The sequence below is a fragment of the Doryrhamphus excisus genome, linkage group LG7, assembly GCF_037039965.1.
Source record: "Doryrhamphus excisus strain RoL-2023G ecotype Guam linkage group LG7, RoL_Dexc_Guam_v1.1, whole genome shotgun sequence".
Lineage (NCBI taxonomy): Eukaryota > Metazoa > Chordata > Actinopteri > Syngnathiformes > Syngnathidae > Doryrhamphus > Doryrhamphus excisus.
The window spans coordinates 17,571,452-17,584,625 of NC_136363.1; the positions used below are offsets into that span (position 1 = coordinate 17,571,452).

The following is a 13,174-nucleotide window of genomic DNA, read 5'->3' on the forward strand; positions in this document are numbered from 1 at the left end:
TACTATAGCCTTACTATACATCATGTCCAAAAAAATGCCTTACTATAGCCTTACTATACTTCATGTCCAAAAAATGAAAAATGCCTTACTATACATCACGTCCAAAAAAATGCCTTACTATAGCCTTACTATACATCATGTCCAAAAAATGAAAAAAATGCCTTACTATAGCCTTACTATACTTCATGTCCAAAAAAATGCCTTACTATAGCCTTACTATACTTCATGTCCAAAAAAATGCCTTACTATAGCCTTACTATACTTCATGTCCAAAAAAATGCCTTACTATAGCCTTACTATACTTCATGTCCAAAAAAATGCCTTACTATAGCCTTACTATACATCATGTCCAAAAAATGAAAAATGCCTTACTATAGCCTTACTATACTTCATGTCCAAAAAATGCCTTACTATACATCACGTCCAAAAAAATGCCTTACTATAGTCTTACTATACATCACGTCCAAAAAATGCCTTACTATAGCCTTACTATACATCATGTCCAGAAAATGAAAAAAAATGTCTTACTATACATCATGTCCAAAAAATGAAAAATACCTTACTATAGCCTTACTATACATCATGTCCAAAAAAATGCCTTACTATAGCCTTACTATACTTCATGTCCAAAAAATGAAAAATGCCTTACTATACATCACGTCCAAAAAAATGCCTTACTATAGCCTTACTATACATCATGTCCAAAAAATGAAAAAAATGCCTTACTATAGCCTTACTATACTTCATGTCCAAAAAAATGCCTTACTATAGCCTTACTATACTTCATGTCCAAAAAAATGCCTTACTATAGCCTTACTATACATCATGTCTAAAAAAATGCCTTACTATAGCCTTACTATACATCATGTCCAAAAAATGAAAAAAATGCCTTACTATAGCCTTACTATACTTCATGTCCAAAAAAATGCCTTACTATAGCCTTACTATACATCATGTCCACAAAATGAAAAAAAATTGTCTTACTATACTTCATGTCCAAAACATGAAAAAAAATGCCTTACTATAGCCTTACTATACATCACGTCCAAAAAATGCCTTACTATAGCCTTACTATACTTCATGTCCAAAAAATGAAACATGCTTTACTATAGCCTTACTATACATCATGTCCAGAAAATGAAAAATGCCTTACTATAGCCTTACTATACATCATGTCCAAAAAATGAAAAATGCCTTACTATAGCCTTACTATACATCATGTCCAAAAAATGAAAAATGCCTTACTATACATCACGTCCAAAAAAATGCCTTACTATAGCCTTACTATACATCATGTCCAAAAAATGAAAAATGCCTTACTATAGCCTTACTATACTTCATGTCCAAAAAATGCCTTACTATACATCACGTCCAAAAAAATGCCTTACTATAGTCTTACTATGCATCATGTCCAAAAAATGAAAAAAATGCCTTACTATAGCCTTACTATACATCATGTCCAAAAAATGAAAAAAATGCCTTACTATAGCCTTACTATACATCATGTCCAAAAAAATGCCTTACTATAGCCTTACGATACATCATGTCCAAAAAATGAAAAAAATGCCTTACTATAGCCTTACTATACATCATGTCCAAAAAAATGCCTTACTATAGCCTTACTATACTTCATGTCCAAAAAATGAAAAATGCCTTACTATACATCACGTCCAAAAAAATGCCTTACTATAGTCTTACTATACATCACGTCCAAAAAAATGGCTTACTATAGCCTTACTATACTTCATGTCCAAAAAATGAAAAATGCCTTACTATAGCCTTACTATACATCATGTCCACAAAATGAAAAAAAATTGTCTTACTATACTTCATGTCCAAAACATGAAAAAAAATGCCTTACTATAGCCTTACTATACATCACGTCCAAAAAAATGGCTTACTATAGCCTTACTATACTTCATGTCCAAAAAATGAAAAAAATGCCTTACTATAGCCTTACTATACATCATGTCCACAAAATGAAAAAAAATTGTCTTACTATACTTCATGTCCAAAACATGAAAAAAAATGCCTTACTATAGCCTTACTATACATCACGTCCAAAAAAATGGCTTACTATAGCCTTACTATACTTCATGTCCAAAAAATGAAAAAAATGCCTTACTATAGCCTTACTATACATCATGTCCACAAAATGAAAAAAAATTGTCTTACTATACTTCATGTCCAAAACATGAAAAAAAATGCCTTACTATAGCCTTACTATACATCACGTCCAAAAAATGCCTTACTATAGCCTTACTATACTTCATGTCCAAAAAATGAAACATGCTTTACTATAGCCTTACTATACATCACGTCCAAAAAAATGGCTTACTATAGCCTTACTATACTTCATGTCCAAAAAATGAAAAAAATTCCTTACGATAGCCTTACTATACATCATGTCCAGAAAATGAAAAATGCCTTACTATAGCCTTACTATACATCATGTCCAAAAAATGAAAAATGCCTTACTATAGCCTTACTATACTTCATGTCCAAAAATGCCTTACTATAGCCTTACTATACTTCATGTCCAAAAAATGCCTTACTATAGCCTTACTATACATCATGTCCAAAAAATGAAAAATGCCTTACTATAGCCTTACTATACATCATGTCTAAAAAAATGCCTTACTATAGCCTTACTATACATCATGTCCAAAAAATGAAAAAAATGCCTTACTATAGCCTTACTATACTTCATGTCCAGAAAATGAAAAATGCCTTACTATAGCCTTACTATACATCATGTCCACAAAATGAAAAAAAATTGTCTTACTATACTTCATGTCCAAAACATGAAAAAAAATGCCTTACTATAGCCTTACTATACATCACGTCCAAAAAAATGGCTTACTATAGCCTTACTATACTTCATGTCCAAAAAATGAAAAAAATTCCTTACGATAGCCTTACTATACATCATGTCCAGAAAATGAAAAATGCCTTACTATAGCCTTACTATACATCATGTCCAAAAAATGAAAAATGCCTTACTATAGCCTTACTATACATCATGTCCAAAAAATGAAAAATGCCTTACTATAGCCTTACTATACTTCATGTCCAAAAAATGCCTTACTATACATCACGTCCAAAAAAATGCCTTACTATAGTCTTACTATGCATCATGTCCAAAAAATGCCTTACTATAGCCTTACTATACTTCATGTCCAAAAAATGAAAAATGCCTTACTATACATCACGTCCAAAAAAATGCCTTACTATAGTCTTACTATACATCACGTCCAAAAAAATGCCTTACTATAGCCTTACTATACTTCATGTCCAAAAAAATGCCTTACTATAGCCTTACTATACATCATGTCCAGAAAATGAAAAATGCCTTACTATAGCCTTACTATACATCATGTCCAAAAAATGAAAAATGCCTTACTATAGCCTTACTATACTTCATGTCCAAAAAATGAAAAATGCCTTACTATACATCACGTCCAAAAAAATGCCTTACTATAGTCTTACTATACATCACGTCCAAAAAAATGCCTTACTATAGCCTTACTATACTTCATGTCCAAAAAATGCCTTACTATACATCACGTCCAAAAAAATGCCTTACTATAGCCTTACTATACATCATGTCCAAAAAATGAAAAAAATGCCTTACTATAGCCTTACTATACTTCATGTCCAAAAAATGAAAAATGCCTTACTATAGCCTTACTATACATCATGTCCACAAAATGAAAAAAAATTGTCTTACTATACTTCATGTCCAAAACATGAAAAAAAATGCCTTACTATAGCCTTACTATACATCACGTCCAAAAAAATGGCTTACTATAGCCTTACTATACTTCATGTCCAAAAAATGAAAAAAATTCCTTACGATAGCCTTACTATACATCATGTCCAGAAAATGAAAAATGCCTTACTATAGCCTTACTATACATCATGTCCAAAAAATGAAAAATGCCTTACTATAGCCTTACTATACATCATGTCCAAAAAATGAAAAATGCCTTACTATAGCCTTACTATACTTCATGTCCAAAAAATGCCTTACTATACATCACGTCCAAAAAAATGCCTTACTATAGTCTTACTATGCATCATGTCCAAAAAATGCCTTACTATAGCCTTACTATACATCATGTCCAAAAAAATGCCTTACTATAGCCTTACTATACTTCATGTCCAAAAAATGAAAAATGCCTTACTATACATCACGTCCAAAAAAATGCCTTACTATAGTCTTACTATACATCACGTCCAAAAAAATGCCTTACTATAGCCTTACTATACTTCATGTCCAAAAAAATGCCTTACTATAGCCTTACTATACATCATGTCCAGAAAATGAAAAATGCCTTACTATAGCCTTACTATACATCATGTCCAAAAAATGAAAAATGCCTTACTATAGCCTTACTATACTTCATGTCCAAAAAATGCCTTACTATACATCACGTCCAAAAAAATGCCTTACTATAGTCTTACTATGCATCATGTCCAAAAAATGCCTTACTATAGCCTTACTATACATCATGTCCAAAAAAATGCCTTACTATAGCCTTACTATACTTCATGTCCAAAAAATGAAAAATGCCTTACTATACATCACGTCCAAAAAAATGCCTTACTATAGCCTTACTATACTTCATGTCCAAAAAATGAAACATGCTTTACTATAGCCTTACTATACATCACGTCCAAAAAAATGGCTTACTATAGCCTTACTATACTTCATGTCCAAAAAATGAAAAAAATTCCTTACGATAGCCTTACTATACATCATGTCCAGAAAATGAAAAATGCCTTACTATAGCCTTACTATACATCATGTCCAAAAAATGAAAAATGCCTTACTATAGCCTTACTATACATCATGTCCAAAAAATGAAAAATGCCTTACTATAGCCTTACTATACTTCATGTCCAAAAAATGCCTTACTATACATCACGTCCAAAAAAATGCCTTACTATAGTCTTACTATACATCACGTCCAAAAAATGCCTTACTATAGCCTTACTATACATCATGTCCAGAAAATGAAAAAAAATGTCTTACTATACATCATGTCCAAAAAATGAAAAATACCTTACTATAGCCTTACTATACATCATGTCCAAAAAATGAAAAATGCCTTACTATAGCCTTACTATACATCATGTCCAAAAAATGAAAAATGCCTTACTATAGCCTTACTATACATCATGTCCAAAAAATGAAAAATGCCTTACTATACATCATGTCCAAAAAATGAAAAATGCCTTACTATAGCCTTACTATACTTCATGTCCAAAAAATGCCTTACTATACATCACGTCCAAAAAAATGCCTTACTATAGTCTTACTATGCATCATGTCCAAAAAATGAAAAATGCCTTACTATACATCACGTCCAAAAAAATGGCTTACTATAGCCTTACTATACTTCATGTCCAAAAAATGAAAAATGCCTTACTATAGCCTTACTATACATCATGTCCAAAAAATGAAAAATGCCTTATAGTAAGGCTATAGGCCTTACTATACATCATGTCCAAAAAAATGCCTTACTATAGCCTTACTATACTTCATGTCCAAAAAATGCCTTACTATACATCACGTCCAAAAAAATGCCTTACTATAGCCTTACTATACATCATGTCCAAAAAAATGCCTTACTATAGCCTTACTATACTTCATGTCCAAAAAATGAAAAATGCCTTACTATACATCACGTCCAAAAAAATGCCTTACTATAGTCTTACTATACATCACGTCCAAAAAAATGCCTTACTATAGCCTTACTATACTTCATGTCCAAAAAATGCCTTACTATACATCACGTCCAAAAAAATGCCTTACTATAGCCTTACTATACATCATGTCCAAAAAATGAAAAAAATGCCTTACTATAGCCTTACTATACTTCATGTCCAAAAAATGCCTTACTATACATCACGTCCAAAAAAATGCCTTACTATAGTCTTACTATACATCACGTCCAAAAAATGCCTTACTATAGCCTTACTATACATCATGTCCAAAAAATGAAAAATGCCTTACTATAGCCTTACTATACATCATGTCCAAAAAAATGCCTTACTATAGCCTTACTATACTTCATGTCCAAAAAATGCCTTACTATAGCCTTACTATACATCACGTCCAAAAAAATGCCTTACTATAGCCTTACTATACATCATGTCCAAAAAATGAAAAAAATGCCTTACTATAGCCTTACTATACATCATGTCCAAAAAAATGCCTTACTATAGCCTTACTATACTTCATGTCCAAAAAATGAAAAATGCCTTACTATACATCACGTCCAAAAAAATGCCTTACTATAGCCTTACTATACATCATGTCCAAAAAATGAAAAATGCCTTACTATAGCCTTACTATACTTCATGTCCAAAAAATGCCTTACTATACATCACGTCCAAAAAAATGCCTTACTATAGTCTTACTATGCATCATGTCCAAAAAATGAAAAAAATGCCTTACTATAGCCTTACTATACATCATGTCCAAAAAATGAAAAAAATGCCTTACTATAGCCTTACTATACATCATGTCCAAAAAAATGCCTTACTATAGCCTTACTATACTTCATGTCCAAAAAATGAAAAATGCCTTACTATACATCACGTCCAAAAAAATGCCTTACTATAGTCTTACTATACATCACGTCCAAAAAAATGGCTTACTATAGCCTTACTATACTTCATGTCCAAAAAATGAAAAATGCCTTACTATAGCCTTACTATACATCATGTCTAAAAAAATGCCTTACTATAGCCTTACTATACATCATGTCTAAAAAAATGCCTTACTATAGCCTTACTATACATCATGTCCAAAAAATGAAAAAAATGCCTTACAATAGCCTTACTATACTTCATGTCCAGAAAATGAAAAATGCCTTATTATAGCCTTACTATACATCATGTCCACAAAATGAAAAAAAATTGTCTTACTATACTTCATGTCCAAAACATGAAAAAAAATGCCTTACTATAGCCTTACTATACATCACGTCCAAAAAAATGGCTTACTATAGCCTTACTATACTTCATGTCCAAAAAATGAAAAAAATGCCTTACTATAGCCTTACTATACATCATGTCCACAAAATGAAAAAAAATTGTCTTACTATACTTCATGTCCAAAACATGAAAAAAAATGCCTTACTATAGCCTTACTATACATCACGTCCAAAAAATGCCTTACTATAGCCTTACTATACTTCATGTCCAAAAAATGAAACATGCTTTACTATAGCCTTACTATACATCACGTCCAAAAAAATGGCTTACTATAGCCTTACTATACTTCATGTCCAAAAAATGAAAAAAATTCCTTACGATAGCCTTACTATACATCATGTCCAGAAAATGAAAAATGCCTTACTATAGCCTTACTATACATCATGTCCAAAAAATGAAAAATGCCTTACTATAGCCTTACTATACATCATGTCCAAAAAATGAAAAATGCCTTACTATACATCACGTCCAAAAAAATGCCTTACTATAGCCTTACTATACATCATGTCCAAAAAATGAAAAATGCCTTACTATAGCCTTACTATACTTCATGTCCAAAAAATGCCTTACTATAGCCTTACTATACTTCATGTCCAAAAAATGCCTTACTATAGCCTTACTATACATCATGTCCAAAAAATGAAAAATGCCTTACTATAGCCTTACTATACATCATGTCTAAAAAAATGCCTTACTATAGCCTTACTATACATCATGTCCAAAAAAAGAAAAAAATGCCTTACTATAGCCTTACTATACTTCATGTCCAGAAAATGAAAAATGCCTTACTATAGCCTTACTATACATCATGTCCACAAAATGAAAAAAAATTGTCTTACTATACTTCATGTCCAAAACATGAAAAAAAATGCCTTACTATAGCCTTACTATACATCACGTCCAAAAAAATGGCTTACTATAGCCTTACTATACTTCATGTCCAAAAAATGAAAAAAATTCCTTACGATAGCCTTACTATACATCATGTCCAGAAAATGAAAAATGCCTTACTATAGCCTTACTATACATCATGTCCAAAAAATGAAAAATGCCTTACTATAGCCTTACTATACATCATGTCCAAAAAATGAAAAATGCCTTACTATAGCCTTACTATACTTCATGTCCAAAAAATGCCTTACTATACATCACGTCCAAAAAAATGCCTTACTATAGTCTTACTATGCATCATGTCCAAAAAATGCCTTACTATAGCCTTACTATACATCATGTCCAAAAAAATGCCTTACTATAGCCTTACTATACTTCATGTCCAAAAAATGAAAAATGCCTTACTATACATCACGTCCAAAAAAATGCCTTACTATAGTCTTACTATACATCACGTCCAAAAAAATGCCTTACTATAGCCTTACTATACTTCATGTCCAAAAAATGCCTTACTATACATCACGTCCAAAAAAATGCCTTACTATAGCCTTACTATACATCATGTCCAAAAAATGAAAAAAATGCCTTACTATAGCCTTACTATATATCACGTCCAAAAAAATGCCTTACTATAGTCTTACTATACATCACGTCCAAAAAATGCCTTACTATAGCCTTACTATACATCATGTCCAGAAAATGAAAAAAAATGTCTTACTATACATCATGTCCAAAAAATGAAAAATACCTTACTATAGCCTTACTATACATCATGTCCAAAAAAATGCCTTACTATAGCCTTACTATACTTCATGTCCAAAAAATGAAAAATGCCTTACTATACATCACGTCCAAAAAAATGACTTACTATAGCCTTACTATACATCATGTCCAAAAAATGAAAAAAATGCCTTACTATAGCCTTACTATACTTCATGTCCAAAAAAATGCCTTACTATAGCCTTACTATACTTCATGTCCAAAAAAATGCCTTACTATAGCCTTACTATACATCACGTCCAAAAAATGCCTTACTATAGCCTTACTATACTTCATGTCCAAAAAATGAAACATGCTTTACTATAGCCTTACTATACATCACGTCCAAAAAATGGCTTACTATAGCCTTACTATACTTCATGTCCAAAAAATGAAAAAAATTCCTTACGATAGCCTTACTATACATCATGTCCAGAAAATGAAAAATGCCTTACTATAGCCTTACTATACATCATGTCCAAAAAATGAAAAATGCCTTACTATAGCCTTACTATACATCATGTCCAAAAAATGAAAAATGCCTTACTATAGCCTTACTATACATCATGTCCAAAAAATGAAAAATGCCTTACTATACATCACGTCCAAAAAAATGCCTTACTATAGCCTTACTATACATCATGTCCAAAAAATGAAAAATGCCTTACTATAGCCTTACTATACTTCATGTCCAAAAAATGCCTTACTATACATCACGTCCAAAAAAATGCCTTACTATAGTCTTACTATACATCATGTCCAAAAAAATGCCTTACTATAGCCTTACTATACTTCATGTCCAAAAAATGAAAAATGCCTTACTATAGTCTTACTATACATCACGTCCAAAAAAATGCCTTACTATAGCCTTACTATACTTCATGTCCAAAAAATGCCTTACTATACATCACGTCCAAAAAAATGCCTTACTATAGCCTTACTATACATCATGTCCAAAAAATGAAAAAAATGCCTTACTATAGCCTTACTATACTTCATGTCCAAAAAATGCCTTACTATACATCACGTCCAAAAAAATGCCTTACTATAGTCTTACTATACATCACGTCCAAAAAATGCCTTACTATAGCCTTACTATACATCATGTCCAAAAAATGAAAAAAATGCCTTACTATAGCCTTACTATACATCATGTCCAAAAAAATGCCTTACTATAGCCTTACTATACATCATGTCTAAAAAATGAAAAAAAAATGCCTTACTATACATCATGTCCAAAAAAAATGCCTTACTATAGCCTTACTCATGTCCAAAAAATGAAAAATGCCTTACTATAGCCCTACTATACATCACGTCCAAAAAAATGGCTTACTATAGCCTTACTATACATCATGTCTAAAAAAAATGCCTTACTATAGCCTTACTATACTTCATGTCCAAAAAATGAAATAAATGCCTTACTATAGCCTTACTATACATCATGTCCAGAAAAAATGCCTTACTATAGCCTTACTATACTTCATGTCCAAAAAATGAAAAAAATGCCTTACTATAGCCTTACTATACTTCATGTCCAAAAAATGAAAAAAATGCCTTACTATAGCCTTACTATACATCATGTCCAAAAAAATGCCTTACTATAGCCTTACTATACTTCATGTCCAAAAAATGAAAAATGCCTTACTATACATCACGTCCAAAAAAATGCCTTACTATAGTCTTACTATACATCACGTCCAAAAAAATGCCTTACTATAGCCTTACTATACTTCATGTCCAAAAAATGCCTTACTATACATCACGTCCAAAAAAATGCCTTACTATAGCCTTACTATACATCATGTCCAAAAAATGAAAAAAATGCCTTACTATAGCCTTACTATACTTCATGTCCAAAAAATGAAAAATGCCTTACTATAGCCTTACTATACATCATGTCCAAAAAATGAAAAATGCCTTACTATAGCCTTACTATACATCATGTCCAAAAAAATGCCTTACTATAGCCTTACTATACATCACGTCCAAAAAAATGCCTTACTATAGTCTTACTATACATCACGTCCAAAAAATGAAAAATGCCTTACTATAGCCTTACTATACTTCATGTCCAAAAAATGAAATAAATGCCTTACTATAGCCTTACTATACATCATGTCCAGAAAAAATGCCTTACTATAGCCTTACTATACTTCATGTCCAAAAAATGAAAAAAATGCCTTACTATAGCCTTACTATACATCATGTCTAAAAAAAAATGCCTTACGATAGCCTTACTATACATCATGTCCAGAAAATGAAAAATGCCTTACTATAGCCTTACTATACTTCATGTCCAAAAAATGAAAAATGCCTTACTATAGCCTTACTATACTTCATGTCCAAAAAATGAAAAATGCCTTACTATAGCCTTACTATACATCATGTCCAAAAAATGAAAAATGCCTTACTATAGCCTTACTATACATCATGTCCAAAAAAATGCCTTACTATAGCCTTACTATACTTCATGTCCAAAAAATGCCTTACTATACATCACGTCCAAAAAAATGCCTTACTATAGCCTTACTATACATCATGTCCAAAAAATGAAAAAAATGCCTTACTATAGCCTTACTATACTTCATGTCCAGAAAATGAAAAATGCCTTACTATAGCCTTACTATACATCATGTCCAAAAAAATGCCTTACTATAGCCTTACTATACTTCATGTCCAAAAAATGAAAAATGCCTTACTATACATCACGTCCAAAAAAATGCCTTACTATAGTCTTACTATACATCACGTCCAAAAAAATGCCTTACTATAGCCTTACTATACTTCATGTCCAAAAAATGCCTTACTATACATCACGTCCAAAAAAATGCCTTACTATAGCCTTACTATACATCATGTCCAAAAAATGAAAAAAATGCCTTACTATAGCCTTACTATACTTCATGTCCAAAAAATGAAAAATGCCTTACTATAGCCTTACTATACATCATGTCCAAAAAAATGCCTTACTATAGCCTTACTATACATCACGTCCAAAAAAATGCCTTACTATAGTCTTACTATACATCACGTCCAAAAAATGCCTTACTATAGCCTTACTATACATCATGTCCAAAAAATGAAAAAAATGCCTTACTATAGCCTTACTATACATCATGTCCAAAAAAATGCCTTACTATAGCCTTACTATACATCATGTCCAAAAAATGAAAAAAATGCCTTACTATAGCCTTACTATACATCATGTCCAGAAAATGAAAAATGCCTTACTATAGCCTTACTATACTTCATGTCTAAAAAAAAATGCCTTACTATAGCCTTACTATACATCATGTCCAGAAAATGAAAAATGCCTTACTATAGCCTTACTATACTTCATGTCCAAAAAATGAAAAATGCCTTACTATAGCCTTACTATACATCATGTCCAAAAAATGAAAAATGCCTTACTATAGCCTTACTATACATCATGTCCAAAAAATGAAAAATGCCTTACTATAGCCTTACTATACATCATGTCCAAAAAAATGCCTTACTATAGCCTTACTATACTTCATGTCCAAAAAATGCCTTACTATACATCACGTCCAAAAAAATGCCTTACTATAGCCTTACTATACATCATGTCCAGAAAATGAAAAAAAATGTCTTACTATACATCATGTCCAAAAAATGAAAAATGCCTTACTATAGCCTTACTATACATCATGTCCAAAAAAATGCCTTACTATAGCCTTACTATACTTCATGTCCAAAAAATGCCTTACTATACATCACGTCCAAAAAAATGCCTTACTATAGCCTTACTATACATCATGTCCAGAAAATGAAAAAAAATGTCTTACTATACATCATGTCCAAAAAATGAAAAATGCCTTACTATAGCCTTACTATACATCATGTCCAAAAAAATGCCTTACTATAGCCTTACTATACTTCATGTCCAAAAAATGAAAAATGCCTTACTATAGCCTTACTATACATCATGTCCAAAAAAATGCCTTACTATAGCCTTACTATACTTCATGTCCAAAAAATGAAAAATGCCTTACTATAGCCTTACTATACATCATGTCCAAAAAAATGCCTTACTATAGCCTTACTATACTTCATGTCCAAAAAATGAAAAATGCCTTACTATAGCCTTACTATACTTCATGTCCAAAAAAATGCCTTACTATAGCCTTACTATACATCATGTCTAAAAAAAAAATGCCTTACGATAGCCTTACTATACATCATGTCCAGAAAATGAAAAATGCCTTACTATAGCCTTACTATACTTCATGTCCAAAAAAATGCCTTACTATAGCCTTACTATACTTCATGTCCAAAAAATGAAAAAAATGCCTTACTATAGCCTTACTATACTTCATGTCCAGAAAATGAAAAATGCCTTACTATAGCCTTACTATACATCATGTCTAAAAAAAAATGCCTTACTATAGCCTTACTATACATCACGTCCAAAAAAATGCCTTACTATAGCCTTACTATACATCACGTCCAAAAAATGAAAAAAAATGTCTTACTATAGCCTTACTATACATCATGT

The 13,174-nt window shown here is 31.4% G+C and overlaps 1 protein-coding gene across 1 annotated transcript in view; it reads right to left on the reverse strand.

The window, feature by feature from the left end:
- bmp6 (bone morphogenetic protein 6) overlaps window positions 1-13,174 on the reverse strand; it is a 52,490-nt gene that overhangs the window by 4,652 nt on the left and 34,664 nt on the right. The window lies entirely within an intron of this gene.